The sequence below is a fragment of the Silene latifolia genome, unplaced genomic scaffold, assembly GCF_048544455.1.
Source record: "Silene latifolia isolate original U9 population unplaced genomic scaffold, ASM4854445v1 scaffold_96, whole genome shotgun sequence".
NCBI classification, from domain to species: Eukaryota; Viridiplantae; Streptophyta; class Magnoliopsida; order Caryophyllales; family Caryophyllaceae; genus Silene; species Silene latifolia.
In genome coordinates this window covers 1859252-1873766 of record NW_027413827.1, presented here as the reverse complement: position 1 = coordinate 1873766, position 14515 = coordinate 1859252, and the positions used below count along the sequence as shown (strand labels likewise).

Here is a 14515-nt window from a genome sequence, read left to right as displayed (position 1 = left end):
TATGGAAAATTCTAATTCTAAGCCAACTCCTATGGGTACTGAGAAGAAGTTGACCTTGGATGAAAACGGTAAGTCTGTCGATGAGACGACTTATCGAGGTATGATTGGCTCACTTCTTTATTTAACTGCAAGTCGTCCGGATATTATGTTTAGTGTATGCGTATGTGCTCGATTCCAATCGTGCCCTAAAGAATCGCATATGATTGCAGTTAAAAGAATCTTGAAGTATTTAATTGGTACATCTAAATTATATATATGGTATCCTCTTGAATGTAATTTCGATCTCATAGGATATTCAGATGCAGATTATGCAGGATGTTCACTTTATAGAAAAAGTACTTCCGGCATAGCCACGTTTGTTGGACCGTGTATTATTACGTGGGGGTCAAAGAAGCAAAATTTTGTTGCGCTATCTACTGCTGAAGCCGAATACATTGCCGCTGGGCTGGTATGTTCTCAACTTTTATGGCTTAAGCAACAATTATGTGATTACGGTGTTAATGTTGGGTGTATACCTATTTTATGTGATAACACGAGTGCCATAATTATATCTAAGAACCCTGCACAACACTCACGAACTAAGCACATAGACATTAGACACCATTTTCTACGTGATCATGTAGATAAGGGCAACATAAGACTGGAATTTTGTAGTACAGAAAAACAATGGGCTTACATTTTTACCAAAGCATTGGCTAGAGATCATTTTGAGATTTTGCGGTTGGAAATTGGTTTAATTGGTGGCAACTAAACTTGTCACATATTTTATTCTCCATATGACTGACTAGATTTGACAAGATTGTATGACTGTGTCCGTATTTTTCGTTGCAAGTTTATTTATGTCAAATGTTATATTATATTATGAGAATATTCCATTTTCTAGTCATGTATATCTTAAGTTTTATTACGAACCAAAAGTCGTAACAAATTCCTTCCAGTTTCTTGCCTTAACCGAAATTCTCCACAAAATTATATCTCTTGTCATATCTTGTCATATATAATAAACAATCTACCCTAACCACTTGTTTTATCTTTTGGTAAGTAAATAATCAAAAAAAATATTTCTTTACCTACTTCCACACGCCACCTCCACCTTCCTTATTTCCCATAAACTCTTTTACCATAATTCAATTATCACTCCCATAAATACCCACCTCCCACCTTCACAATCAAAACACAACACCCAAAGATTTACCTTTTAGACTTTTCTACACACTCAACCTCCAAAATCCAATCATCATTATGACTCCTCCCTCAACTCGCCCTCAACTCGGTCCACTACTCGGACCGGGTCCTCCAAATCACCATGCAACAAAACCTATGTCCCTCTCAAAACTCCCTCACCTTCATCAAACCTAAAACCAACTAACCCCGATAATAACCGGGTTGATCCTAACTTAGAAGGGAAAAGACGGAAATTAAATAAAGGGAAAAAGAAGGCCGTAGGGTTTGAAGGTTCGGTGGAAGAAACCGAGGTTGTAGCTACTCAAGAAGGTCATCAAAGGGTCATGTTTCGAGAGTATATGCCGAATGCAACATCAATGGGGCTTGATAAGCTTCGACTCACCGCGGACGAGAGAACCCGTGTCAACTATGTTATGTGGTATGGTATTCATGGTGGTCGTTCCTACTCCGATAAATGGTACGGAAAAATCGAAGCTTTACAATTCTTTAAGGATTTCGTGAACTTTCAAGAATGGAAGAAAGTTTGTTCTTTTATTGGTCCGGTTTATCCTATTGAGGTAATCCAATTTTACTCTTCCGTCTCAGTAAAAAATAACGTGTTGCATGCGATGATGAATGATTCCGAAGTCAAAATCTCCCTTGCCGATTTTTGTACTCTGTTTTCGGTTCCTGATGATGGAATTGAAATAAATCCGAGTGCGGAATGGGGATATGTGACGGAGGAAGAAAAGCTTAAAATTAAGAAGTCTTTTGATGTTGATGCTACGGGGTCGAGTAATATGCTTGCGGGGTCGTTCACTCCGAAATTGAAATTATTTCTTAATTTTCTTTGGAACACGGTTGTTCCAAGGAGGGGTGGTCGTGATAAATTGTCAAGCTATGAGATGGTGTTGATGTCTAAGTGGCTTGAAGGGTCCAAAGTTAGTCTCCCTCGTCTTGTGTTTCATAAAATCGTTCAAACAAGTATTTCCGTCACCGAGGAGAAATTCTATACTACTTTGGATTTACCGTATGGTATGTGGGTCTCTCGGCTTTTGGAACAAAAAGGGGCTATTGGGTCTACTAGCTATGGTGTGTTGGTGAAAGATGAGATGTGTGACACTCATCTTAAATTTATGAAGATTGGTGCAATTGGACCCGATTTGGTGTTTTTAGCAAAAGGAAATGTGGTGGAGAAATCGTCGGATGTGGTATCGGTTGTTGAACAAAAGTTGGAGTTGTTTATGGCAAGTATTTATGAGAAAATGGATGCACAAAATAAGATGGTTGCGGAGTTGGTCTCGGGTTTGGGACAAGACAAGAATGGGGCTTCGGGTTCGAAGGGTTCGGATCTTGCCGAAGTTTTGTCTTATTTGCATGGGTTAGATGCTAGGGTTGATGCTATGGCTAACGATGCGGCTAGGGCGGCCAACGAGTGTATTCGTCATTCTGGATCATTGGCTAACTTAGCTAGTCAAGGTGGGGCAATATGGCGTGAAGGGAAGGCTATGCATGAGGATATGCGCGTTGTTTACGAGGCTACTAAAGCCTTGTCGTTGAAAGTGCTTAATTTCGAGAGGTGTCTCACGGCACAAGCTAACCATGTCCGTTCATGCTTTAATCGTCTTAACTCTCTTGAGTTTAGGACTCGTCCTGGTTATGTGAACCCAAATGTCGTGAAACGCGACTATCCTTGACTCATCATCATCCTTACCTTGTTTTTCTTTTTATTAGGCTTTCTATTTTGAATAATTCTCTAATTCGGCCCATTTTGGCTTACTCTTCCATTCGGCCCATTTGGCTTTATCCCTTGTCTTCTTATTCGGCCCAATTGGCAATTAGACTACTTTGATTTGTAGTACTCTTATTTTATATTTGGCATGCTTTATGTAGATTATTTTCTCGTTTTTATAATCTTTCTTTGCATGATTAATACGTGTCTCGATCTATATCATTCTAGTTGTTTTATGTTTTTTTCTCGTCTTTTCGATGATGTCAAGAGGGGGAAGAAATTATCGTGACTTAAGTATTTGCCTAAGCTTCCTCCTTGTAGGAACCTTTAATCTCTTAAGGTCCTTAGATGCTATACTTTGTATATAAGTGATTGTTCTTGCGTTCAACTGTCTATGACTTTTATGGTACTAAGTTGAGGGGGAACTTACACTTAGTCATAAATCGTAAGAGACTTGTCATCATCAAAAAGGGGGAATTTGTTGGACCATATAGATTTATGATTAAGTTTTGATAATGACAAGTGTGTGCTTTGTTTTATATATACTCTTGTTCGTAATCGTTTGTTTAGTCTTTGTTAGATTAACTTAGGTTTACAAGTTTAGCAAGTAATGTTATAGCATTCTTAGCTATAACATTGAAGATTTGTGAGGCATCATTCAAGTAATGTTATAGCAGCTTGAGCTATAACATTGAAGATTCTTAAAGCATCATAGTAACTGTAACAAGTTTCAAGTATGATGATCACTTAAGCAAAAGGCTAGATCAAGTCTTTAACAAAGCTCAAGATAAAGAGCTTTTGGTCAAGATAAAGAGAAGATCCTATCACTGAAGATCTCCAGGAAGATTAGCCAGTATAGGTCTTCATCTAATGACGGTATCTTAAGAAAGGAATATTGGGAAGGTAAAGTTATAGCTATTTCACCTATAACTTTACTTACCAAACTTAAAGTTATAGTTGTTTCTACTATAACTTTGGGTGGCATTTTAATAGCACGATTTTAATAGTTTTAAAATCATTTTTCAACGGTTAAAATTCTTTAAACATATTTCGTAATCATTTGCGTCTATAATAAAGTTGATATATGGGTTGTTATAATGGATAACTTGCATATCTCTATTGGTTAGTAAAACGACTTGTGGGTCGTCATGCTACCTAGGGTTAGCTAGTCTATTTAACTTAACCCTAATCCAAGAAGAGAGTTTTTCATCTAAGATGGACACGGGCCTAGGGTTTCGGCCGTGGGCTGTAAACCGATGGGTCGTGTAAGTTGTTGTGTATAAGTAACCTATCTAATCAAATCTAGCTTATATGTATATAAGAAATTTTCCTATCTTAATAATATATGATTTGATTTGTTTACTTATCTGAACATCTTAAAGATATAGTTATAGAAAAAAATAAGATTCACTTTTATCTTATTTATCTAAACTATAATATCTTGGATTGAATTAGGAAAGAGATAGAGATTTATCTCTTGCAAAGCATGCCGCCTATCTCACGGCATCCTAGGGTTTCGTACAAACCCTAGTTCTCTCTTCTACTATAAATACACATGATCATTCCTTGTTTTAAGTTAAGCTTTTCGAAATATTAAAATCCCTTGCAAACAAATTAGAGTTTAATTTTCAATTTACTATTTTCATTGTTTTGCATTTGAAAATCTTGCGAAAAGTCGTGCTCTTTAATTTGCTTATTATTTTTCTTAAGGTTACATCATAAAATAATAGTACTTCATATTGTTTCTTACTCGTTCAATTGTGTGAACACTTAGAAGAACAATCAAGTGCTTTCTTAGTAACTTAAGATAGTCAAAACCGAATATCTAGTGATATTCAAATTGAGTTATAGCTAGAGTTAGCTATACGAGTTGGGTTGATAATTTTGTAATCCGGAGTAAGGTACTAAAATTATTAATCGAGAATAGTGGACGTAGGCTTCGACGTGTGAAGCTGAACCACTTCAAATATCGTGTGTCCTTGCAGTTTTCATTTCAGTCATTTCATTACGTTCATAATCATTTAGACAATTAGTTAAAGTTTAATCAATAAACTTTAAGTAATTAATTACCTTGATATAAAATAAAAAGTAGGCATAATTCTTTAAATACTCAATTCACCCCCCCCCCCCCCCTCCTCTCGAGTATTTCAGAATATTTGATTTGTAATTATTGTGGTCTTACTGGACATATCCAAGAAAATTGTGTCAAATATGCTCAGGATTTAAGAAAAGGAATCAACTTTGTTAAAACATCCGACACTATTTTCGAGGATAATGATTATACCCCATCAGAACCAAGCACAAGTGAAGAACGCTGATAGCTCTGTCGTGTACTATCAAAAATAAACCTAACGGTCTCAACTAAAATGTAGCAGAGGCAGTCGAGTATCGAATCCTCAGGGAGGCGGTGCAATTATTAGTTGCCTAATTCTAATCTTAAGGTAACAAATGGGGGTTGGTTGAATTGGTTGCTAAACTACGAGATATAAAAGAAGAGAAATAAAGGCAATAAAAGCAAGAAATAAGTTTAAACTATCAAGAGAGGAGGGACATGTCGGGAATTCGGTTCACTACGGTAGTCTAGTGACTCAGCTGTAAATGATTCAAACGAATTATATGCGAGACGGATGTTGAAAGGTCCTTTCGGTCCACTTTCTATCCTAAATTACCACTAACTTAACTTTCATTCTCATTAGGGTAGTCTACTGTTCATAGCAGGCCTATTTAGTCCAATCTTTCGATCTAGGATTAATTTTAGCCAGATTAAAGGATGACATAGAAGCGTGCACTCAACTAAGTCGAATAAATACAATTAAATTGCTATGGTGACAGGATCTCACAACCAATTCATCTAATTCATTTACTACATCGTCACATTTCTACTGCAGATCCCCTAATCCCAACATGAAAGGGGTTTAGCTACTCATGTCGCTAATTAAACTAACAGCAATTAAATTCCCAACAATAAACATTATGAAATAAACAATAAATTGCATAAAAGTAAATTAGGGCAAAGATTAAATGCAACGAAACGAAGAATTAAAGCTAACAAGAGATTAATTATTAATAAAGGAAGAAAAAGAATTACAATCGATGCGAATCCGGCGTAAAGAACACAAATTCCAAGCGAAAGCAATCCCGAAAGAAAGTTATAGTAGAGAAGAATGAAGTACGCAGTAAAAGTTTTGATAGATGCTAAGTAGTAAGTAAAACTGATGCTAATAACCTAACTAATGTCGGTTTAAATAGCAAAGTAAAAGAGTTTAACGAAAATAAATAACACACGGGCTGTTTAAGGCCCATAATCAGCGAAACCACTCGATCGAGTGGATTAAAACCACTCGATCGAGCAAAACCTCAACCAAATTTACTCGATCGACCAGAAAGTTACTCGATCGAGTAGATGGTCTTTCTGCAAGTTAAGGATCGAGTATAAAGTGCTCGATCGACCATTATGGGACGTAGAAACCACTCGATCGAGTGATAAAACAGCTCGATCGAGTACTTTGACTTCATTTCAGTTCAAGTCCGCGCCTGAATGCCTCGTAATCCGTGCCATGACGCTCCCAAACACCGTATCTCACTCAGGAAAATCCCGTCTCCTCTAAATGCATGAAAAAAGGACGAAAAAGAGTACGATTCCACTACTTTCGCGTTCATTTCTACAAAATGGACAAAACGAACCAAAGTAGCCAATTCGGGGCAAAATACCATAAAAACAGTATAAAAATGCATAGAAATACGTGCTGAAATAGGCTAAAAAGACTATAAATTAGGCACGTATCAAATCTCCCCAAACCAAACCTTTACTCGCCCTCGAGTAAACTAAAAACTATACACAACCTAATGGAACGGAAATGATAACTCAGAGCTAGCTTAACTTGTCTACTTAAACCAATTTAATGCAACAAAAACTAACAGTTAAAGCTAAGCAGTCAATACGCGAACGAGTTATATTCTGTTCAGAAATATAGCCAACCTATCGACCTTGAAAGACCAACAAAATCGGACTCTCTCGTGGTCACTCTTCTCTCATGAAGCAAAGGGTGAATGTTATATGTAAAAGAGAGAAGAAAAGACAGTCACTCACCTAACTGCGACCTACATAGCGTGCATGCAACAAAAATGAAAGACAATTCAAGTACTAATGTACACACTCCAACCAATGATGTCCGTCACAGCCGAGGGCTTACAAATAATATGGGAATAGTGAGGTTCAGGTGAGAAAAGGCAAAACATGTTATGGAAATGTGGAGGTAAAAGCGTCAAGCTAGTTCCTAACAGGACCATAATGAAACCATCCGAATCTCAACTGACTGAAAAACTAAGAACAAGTGCCCTTCATTTGGCACAAAACTCACTAGACTCAAAACACAATCTCCTCAAAAATAATGGGATAAAACGGAGGAGTCAGACGGTCACAAACTTCCCTTTTTTAAACACCGTCTGAAATGACTAACTGAAACAAACAACTTTTTTTTTTCTTCAAACTTTCTTTCTTCTGTTCACGTCATTCAGCTTTCTCTTTCATTTTTTTTCTTCTTTTTTTTTTTTCCTTTTCACGTCTTTCTTTTCTTTCAATACTTTTTTTTTCTTCCTTTTCCTCCTTCCTCTATACTTACACCAGCTCCAAAACAAGAAATACGGGCCAAAAATGCAACGGGAAAATATACCGCAGAAGAACATACTAACTAGCTTGACTAGGCAGGCTTAGTTTGGGATGTAGATAATGGGTCAAAAAGGCAAGTTTTGGCTTATGTGGGGCTAAATGGGTGAAAAATATAAGGAAAGGGAAATTTGCAAGCACCTCCCTGCATGTGATACCAACCACAAACCGAATATGTGCATTTGACAAGAAATTGAATGTCATAAAAGTGCAAAAGAGATGAACATGCTATGCAAGGAGTACTACTCAAAATTCCTAATGAACTGGTCATGAATGTCACCAGTTATGGGCTCTAATATCTCAGAATTTTTAAGTAGTTTGCCAATTTATCAGGTCAAGTCTAAACAGTCAGCTATATTTGAACAGAAACTCGTAGACTATGCGTATGACAAAGCTAAATACTATCAATAAAGTGCAAGGCTCAAGTAAAATGACAAGTTATAGTGCATTGTCATCATGGAAATCTACCGTTCCGACTCAACCTATATGCAAAAATAAACGTGAAAATTTTTGAATTTTTCCATTTTCTAATTTATTTTGATTTTTTGATTTTTAATTGAGAATAAACAACAATGCAAAGCTGAAAAATAAACGTGAATACAAAAACAAATGCAAATGCGGACTCAAAAGGATGCAATACCCTCCCCAAACCAAAACGGACAACGCCCTCGTTGTCCTCCTGCAAACACCAGCAGATATATACAGGGGAACGGGAATATACAACCAACAAAATAAAAACAATGAAAATAAAGGAGACAAAATAAAAGAGTAAGAGATATATACAAAATACGAACTTCCCCAAACCAACCAGAAAACTGGGGAAGTGAGTAGACCAGTAGCTACTCGTCGTCGTCGTCACTGCTGTCACGGATCTCCTCCACCACCCGGTACTCCGGGTCTCTCTCCTCCTCTCTCCTCCTCCGCTCCTCAGCACGAGCTCTCTCCACTGCCACCTCTGGGTCCTCCTCCTCCTCGTCAGCCGACTCCGGGTACCCCTCAGGTGGGTACCTGTAGAAGGAAGGGTGTGGCCAACCCTCTGGAATCGGACGGTGTCGCCTCAAGTGGTGCTCGTACAAAGGGTGCAAGGCTAAAGCCATGTCCCGCTCCATACGAGCCTGATGCTCTGCAATCGCATGCAACAAACCGTAAACAGGGCCTCCTTGGTCCGGGACCGCGGGCGCCACAAAAGGAGGAGGTGGTACGAAAGTAGCCGGTAAGACCGGCTCAGTCTGTGTCTGGTCAGTGGGAGGTGGAGTAGGAGTAGGAGTGGCAGTAGTAGTGAAAGTAGGGGTCGGATCGGGAGTAATCGTGGAAGGCTGGGTACTCCCTGAGGGTGTGGATCCCTCTCCAGTCTCAAGACGCCGCTTCTTGGCGGCGGGTGCAGCAGGAGTAGGTCTGGGTGGAAGGAGAAGGTGAGGTAGTGGTGGCAGACGGTGGCCCTTTGCGACAGTAGGCGAGGGCTCAAGACGGGGGAGAGTGACACAGGGTAAGTCAACAGACAAGGAGCCGTCAATCTTCCAAGTCTGGTAGTCTGGGGTCAGCCAATGCTGAGAAAGCATGGCTTCCAGACTCAGTAGCCTCTCTCCCTGGAGGTACTGCAGGTCACGAGGCGAAACGGGGAAAAGGCGACGGGCAAGAATGGTGGCTATGCCACCGCAGGCAATGGTTCCCGCCTCCTTCTTCCCCTGGCTCAGAAGGTACTGGGCGGTCAAGTAAGCTATATTGAGGGTAAAAGGACCCTCGCAGTCGACGTTCAGGTAACCGCCCAGGATGGAGAGCTCGTTGTTGGTAATGTTGTTCGGCTCCTTTCGGCCGAAAATAGTGCTCCCCATCAGTCTAAGGAAACAACGGACGGGTGGAAGGTGGACCTGATGGAGCTTTCGCTCCTGAAAGGTGGTCTGGGCCAGACACCGCCAAAGTTGACGGTAGACCTTCCTCGGGGCAGCAGTCAAGCCCGTAGAGGAAAGGTCAAGTAACCTACCAAACTCCCCTAGTGTCATCGGAAAGGTCCGGTTAAACAACCGGAAGGACACTGAAGAACTCTCGGGGTCAGCCTCGTGTGCCCCGGGGGAGAAGGTAAAAGAGCTGAGAAACTCGAGGCTCAGCTCTAAAAATGTACGGCCTCTCATAGTGATGAGCCCAGGCATCCCCGTGGCCCGCAGTAGGGCACAAACCGACTCGTAAATGCCGAGTCTATCTAGTGCCGATTTATCCAAAAATCGGGAAGGTACATGTACACACTTTAGCAAGTTATAAAATTTCGTACGGTGTAAAGCGTTGACGAATAATACCTGCGGATAATCTGGGTGAGAGTCGAGGGAGGTGTCCCCTCGGACCGTAATGCTGATGTAGAAGTAGAAAAGAAGCGGCGAAGCATTTGTAGAAGTGCTAGGAGCGGAAGTAGAGGTAACAGGAGCTGGCGTAGATCGAGACTGTCTACGACCCCGACCTCTGGAACTCAAAGCAGAAGCTCGTGAAGCGACGGTGTGAGGAACCAGGGCAGCTCTGAAGGCAGCTGCGACTGCTGGCGAGTCCGCCACAGGAGTAAAAGCAGTGGCTGGTGTAAAAGTAGGGGCTGCTATGGCCACCACTGAAGAGGAACTAGCAGCAGTGCTAGCTGTGGTGGTGACCGTAGAAGAAGTGGCAGCCTGAACTGAGCTAGCAGCTGAGCTAGCTGGAGTAAAAACCGTCCCTGCAGCTGAAACTAGAAACATTGGGGCTACAGTGGTGACTAACGCGGAGGCAGTGGCTTCAGCAGGGGCCACTGTCTCACTCAAAGACGGGCTAGAGGACGAGCTGGTAGAAGGTAGAGTACTAGAATCCATCCTGTAAACAGAAGGTTGGGGGCATGAATAGAAAGATAATGTCTAACAGAGGCTAAAATAGCATAAAATCAGCATGTTAAACCTGAAAAATTCCCCTGCCAGTCGAAAAAATTCGACCTAAAGCATATGATTCTCAGCAAATCCTCAAACAATCTAAATAGTAGTACGTAAATGGCGATAATGCAATGGCTGCTAATAGCGACTAAGAACAGCACGAAAAACCCGCATATGACAGCATGTAAGTCCCCTAGCAGTCGAAAATTTCGACTCACAGTACATAAATCCCAACAATTCCTCTAAGGTTTTCGAATTGCAGCATAATACGGCGATAGGGGACGGGAATAGCAGTTAACAACAGTGGCATGTAACAACAACTGAGGTTAAAGAAATCATGGCAGCTTATAGACCGTCTGACAGTCGAAAAATTCGACTTAGAAGCCCTAATTGCGAAAATCTCGCGCAAATTCGAATTGATCATGCAACAACAACAAGGAATGGGATTTTGATCATCAAGCAAGATAGATAAGGGCATAAAATGACAAATTAAGTCGATATAGCTCGACTAAACAGGGATTTCGAGCCCTAATACCAATTTTTCCTCGTAAAATTCGAAATAATCGAAATTAAAATTCAAAGAGGTTATAGAAATCACTTACTTGATGGCAATGAACCTACAATAAGCAATTAATCTTCAAAGAACAAGAGAAACAAACGATTTTTCGAGCTAAAAACCGCAAACCCTAACCCTTCTTAAAAACCGTGAAAATGAGCACAATCAAGGGGGAAATTAAGGGGTTTTGAAAGATTAAAATGCAAGCAAGAGATTGTAGGAGGCGGATTTGGTGATTTGGGCAAGAAATTGGGGATTTGGGGTTGATTTTGATCGCAAATAGGGTAGGTTAGACGAAATAAAGGGGATGAAATGAATTAGGAACAAAATATAAGAGTTTAAAGTAAAACTCCCTGCGTCCTATTCATTTTCACTCGATCGAGTGGTTTAATACTACTCGATCGAGGACTTTGATGATCCAGCTGCTTGGTCGAGTAGAATTTTACTCGATCGACCAGTCCCCCTTTTTGTTTTACTCGATCGACCGGAAAAAGCATTCGGTCGATCAATTTTTCACTCGATCGAGTAACAAAAGTACTCGATCGAGCTCTTTTCTCGCGTAAGCTCCTTAATTTCGTCATTTCTTCCTCGGAATGCGTAAAACTTCCCCAAACCTGCATAAAAACACGTCCAAAAATTTCCCAAAATACCAAATACGCATAAGAACAGTCTATAGTCTTAAATCTAGGCTAAAAACTGTCTAAAACTAATTGTCCTAATTAAAAGTAATAAAACAAATTCAACGAAGAATTCAAAAATAATCTATTACAAAGTGTTACACGGGGCATTTCCCCGCTCAATTTCCAATGCAATTCAGTAGCCCCTCGGAGGGCTCCTGACTGGAGGACGTCATCTCAGCAACATTGACCGTCCTCTTCAGCTTCCATGAGCATGAATTATCATTTCAAACGGTAGAAGGGGAGTAGTTCGCATCCACATAAGCACGAACCTTCCTCGTCCTTGCTCCTTTATCACCAGCTGTAGCGTCATCATCTCCAATCTGATCGACTTTAATTGCACCATTTCCTTTGACAGCTCCTTCATTGCCTTCATCTGTACCTGTAGCAAGGAAAACAGACGAACTTTCCTCCTTTTTGCTCCCAGTCTGAGGCGGAGGGGTAACAATAACAGTATGATTCTCCAAATTTTCATCTGGAGTGTCAATAATAGGATCAACAGAAGAGAGAGCATTGCAAGGCTGGGCTTGCATGGGAGCTCTCCGGAACTTAGACTGATGAAAAATCAGCTCCTCGTCCCCTACCTGAAAAGTCAAAGTCTTCCCCCCGACGTCTATAACTGCACGGGCAGTAGACAAAAATGGTCTCCCTAAAATGATAGGGGTGTGTGCATCTTCGGGGATCTCTAAGACAACAAAATCAACGGGAATAAAGAACTTCCCGATCTGAACAGGTACGTCTTCTACTACACCTAATGGCCGTGATAAACTACGGTCGGCCATCTGGACAGTCATATTGGTGCAACTCAGCTTTGTCAAACCAAATCTCTTAGCTAGAGATAACGGTAAGACACTCACGCTAGCGCCTAGATCGCATAACGTGTTATCAATCAAATGGATACCGATATGGCAAGGGATCGAAAAACTACCCGGATCTGACTGCTTAGGAGGTAACTTATTTTGAAATAGGGCTGACCCCACTTCAGTCAAAGCTACGGTCTCACTATCACTAATAGTCCACTTACGCGATAAAATTTCTTTCATAAACTTAAGATAAGAGGGTACCTTTGTCAGCAACTCAGTAAACGGCACAGTGACTTCCAAGCTTTTCAGAAGTTCGACAAATTTGCCGAATTGTTGATTGGCCTTTGTATTATGCACCCACCTCGTGAAGGAAACCGTGATTGGTATCTCGAGTCCCTTGTTTCTCGCTTCCAATGTATCTTCCGGTGCAAGTTTTATATCCTTTGGACGCTTCTTACCTCTCGAACGAGGTCTTTCCGGTGATTCCTCGCTTAAACGAGCACTAGAAGGCTCTCGAATAAGCTTCCCGTCATCAAAACTACTCGATCGACCAACATACCCATTCGATCGAGTAGTATCTTCGTCGATTTCACTCGATCGAGTGATATTTTCACTCGATCGAGCAACTCCATTTTCTGCTTCACTCGATCGAGTAGATAAACTACTCGATCGACCGTCGCTTCTTCTGTTCACTCGATCGAGTGGAAAAACCACTCGATCGAGCACTTTCGTCTCAGTTTCGCTCGATCGACCACCGTAATCGGTCGATCGAGCACTTGCTTTGCCGTGAGCTTATTTTCTTCTACAGAACACTGTTCACCATCAGTTTTAGCCTTCCTCGGGTCTGATTTCAACACTTTCGGTCCCTCATAAGAAAGACCGCTTCTCAAATTTATCAGATTTTACCGTCTCATGTGGATTCTTCTCATTTTGAGTCGGTAAATGACCCTGCTTTCTCGAGGATTTATTCGCGGCTAGTTGGGCAACTTGAGTTTCAAGTGCCTTAATGGACGCATCTTTCTGTTGATCACTCAGCTGAAACTGCTTTGTAATGGATTGCAACATAGACTTTATCTCACTTATTTTACTCACCCCACCGGAAGATGATGCACCTTGATTATAAGGAGTGAAAGAAGGAGGCTTCTGAAAGCCTTGTTGATTCTTGTGTGGAGGGACATACTTCTTCTGTCAAAGTGCGGAGGAGGAGTAGGATTGAGCACATTTTGACTACTCCACCTCAAATTGGGGTGGATGTTCGGCTCATAATAGGTGTTTGTCTGCCTGTAATGTTGAAAGGCAGCACAAGACTCATAAGAATTTGGACAATTATCTGAGACATGTCCCTCTCCTCCACATCTCTTACAGACGAAAGGACCGTCTGAAACAGCATTCACATGGTAGATTCCTCCTTTTGAGGCTCCTCCCAACTCATACTTATCGAATCTCGCCGTGAGAGCCTCTAATGCGGCTACTACTGAAGGAGATTCAAAGACTCCTCCTTTGATTCCCTCTGGAGTTCCCATACTCAGCTTTATGGGTGGCTAAGTCATCAATGATCTTCCACCCCTTAGTCTCTCCCATATTCTCAGCAAATCGGCCACTAGCTGCAGAATCCAAGATAGCCCTCTGATCGTCACACAGCCCATTGTAGAACAGAGTGCATAAACTCCACTTTTCGAAACCATGGTGAGGAATGGTTCGCACCAACTTCTTGAAACTAACCCATGCCTCATGAAAGTTCTCATCAGGGCCCTGTTTAAAGCTCGTGATCTGAGCTCTAATGGCATTAGTCTTCGAGGCAGAGAAGTACTTCTTGTAAAATGCCAAGGCCAATGAATTCCAGTCGGTGATCCCATGAGCAGCTCGGTCCAGATCCCTATACCACTCCCTTGCAGCATCGCGGAGTGAGAAAATAAACATGGTTTCTTTTATCTGATCCGGGGTCACGCTAGTTGGTGGGGGTATGGAACAGCAATAATCAATGAAAGTCTCCATATGCTTGGCTGCATCTTCATTTGCAGCTCCCCCGAATTGGTTT

The 14515-nt window shown here is 41.1% G+C and overlaps 1 non-coding gene across 1 annotated transcript; it reads left to right on the top strand.

Moving 5' to 3' along the window:
- The first annotated feature begins 14155 nt into the window (after positions 1–14155).
- On the top strand, positions 14156–14262 carry LOC141640697 (small nucleolar RNA R71). The gene has a single exon (XR_012543132.1). It is a non-coding gene; the product is annotated as a small nucleolar RNA R71 (small nucleolar RNA).
- Positions 14263–14515: the final 253 nt, after the last annotated feature.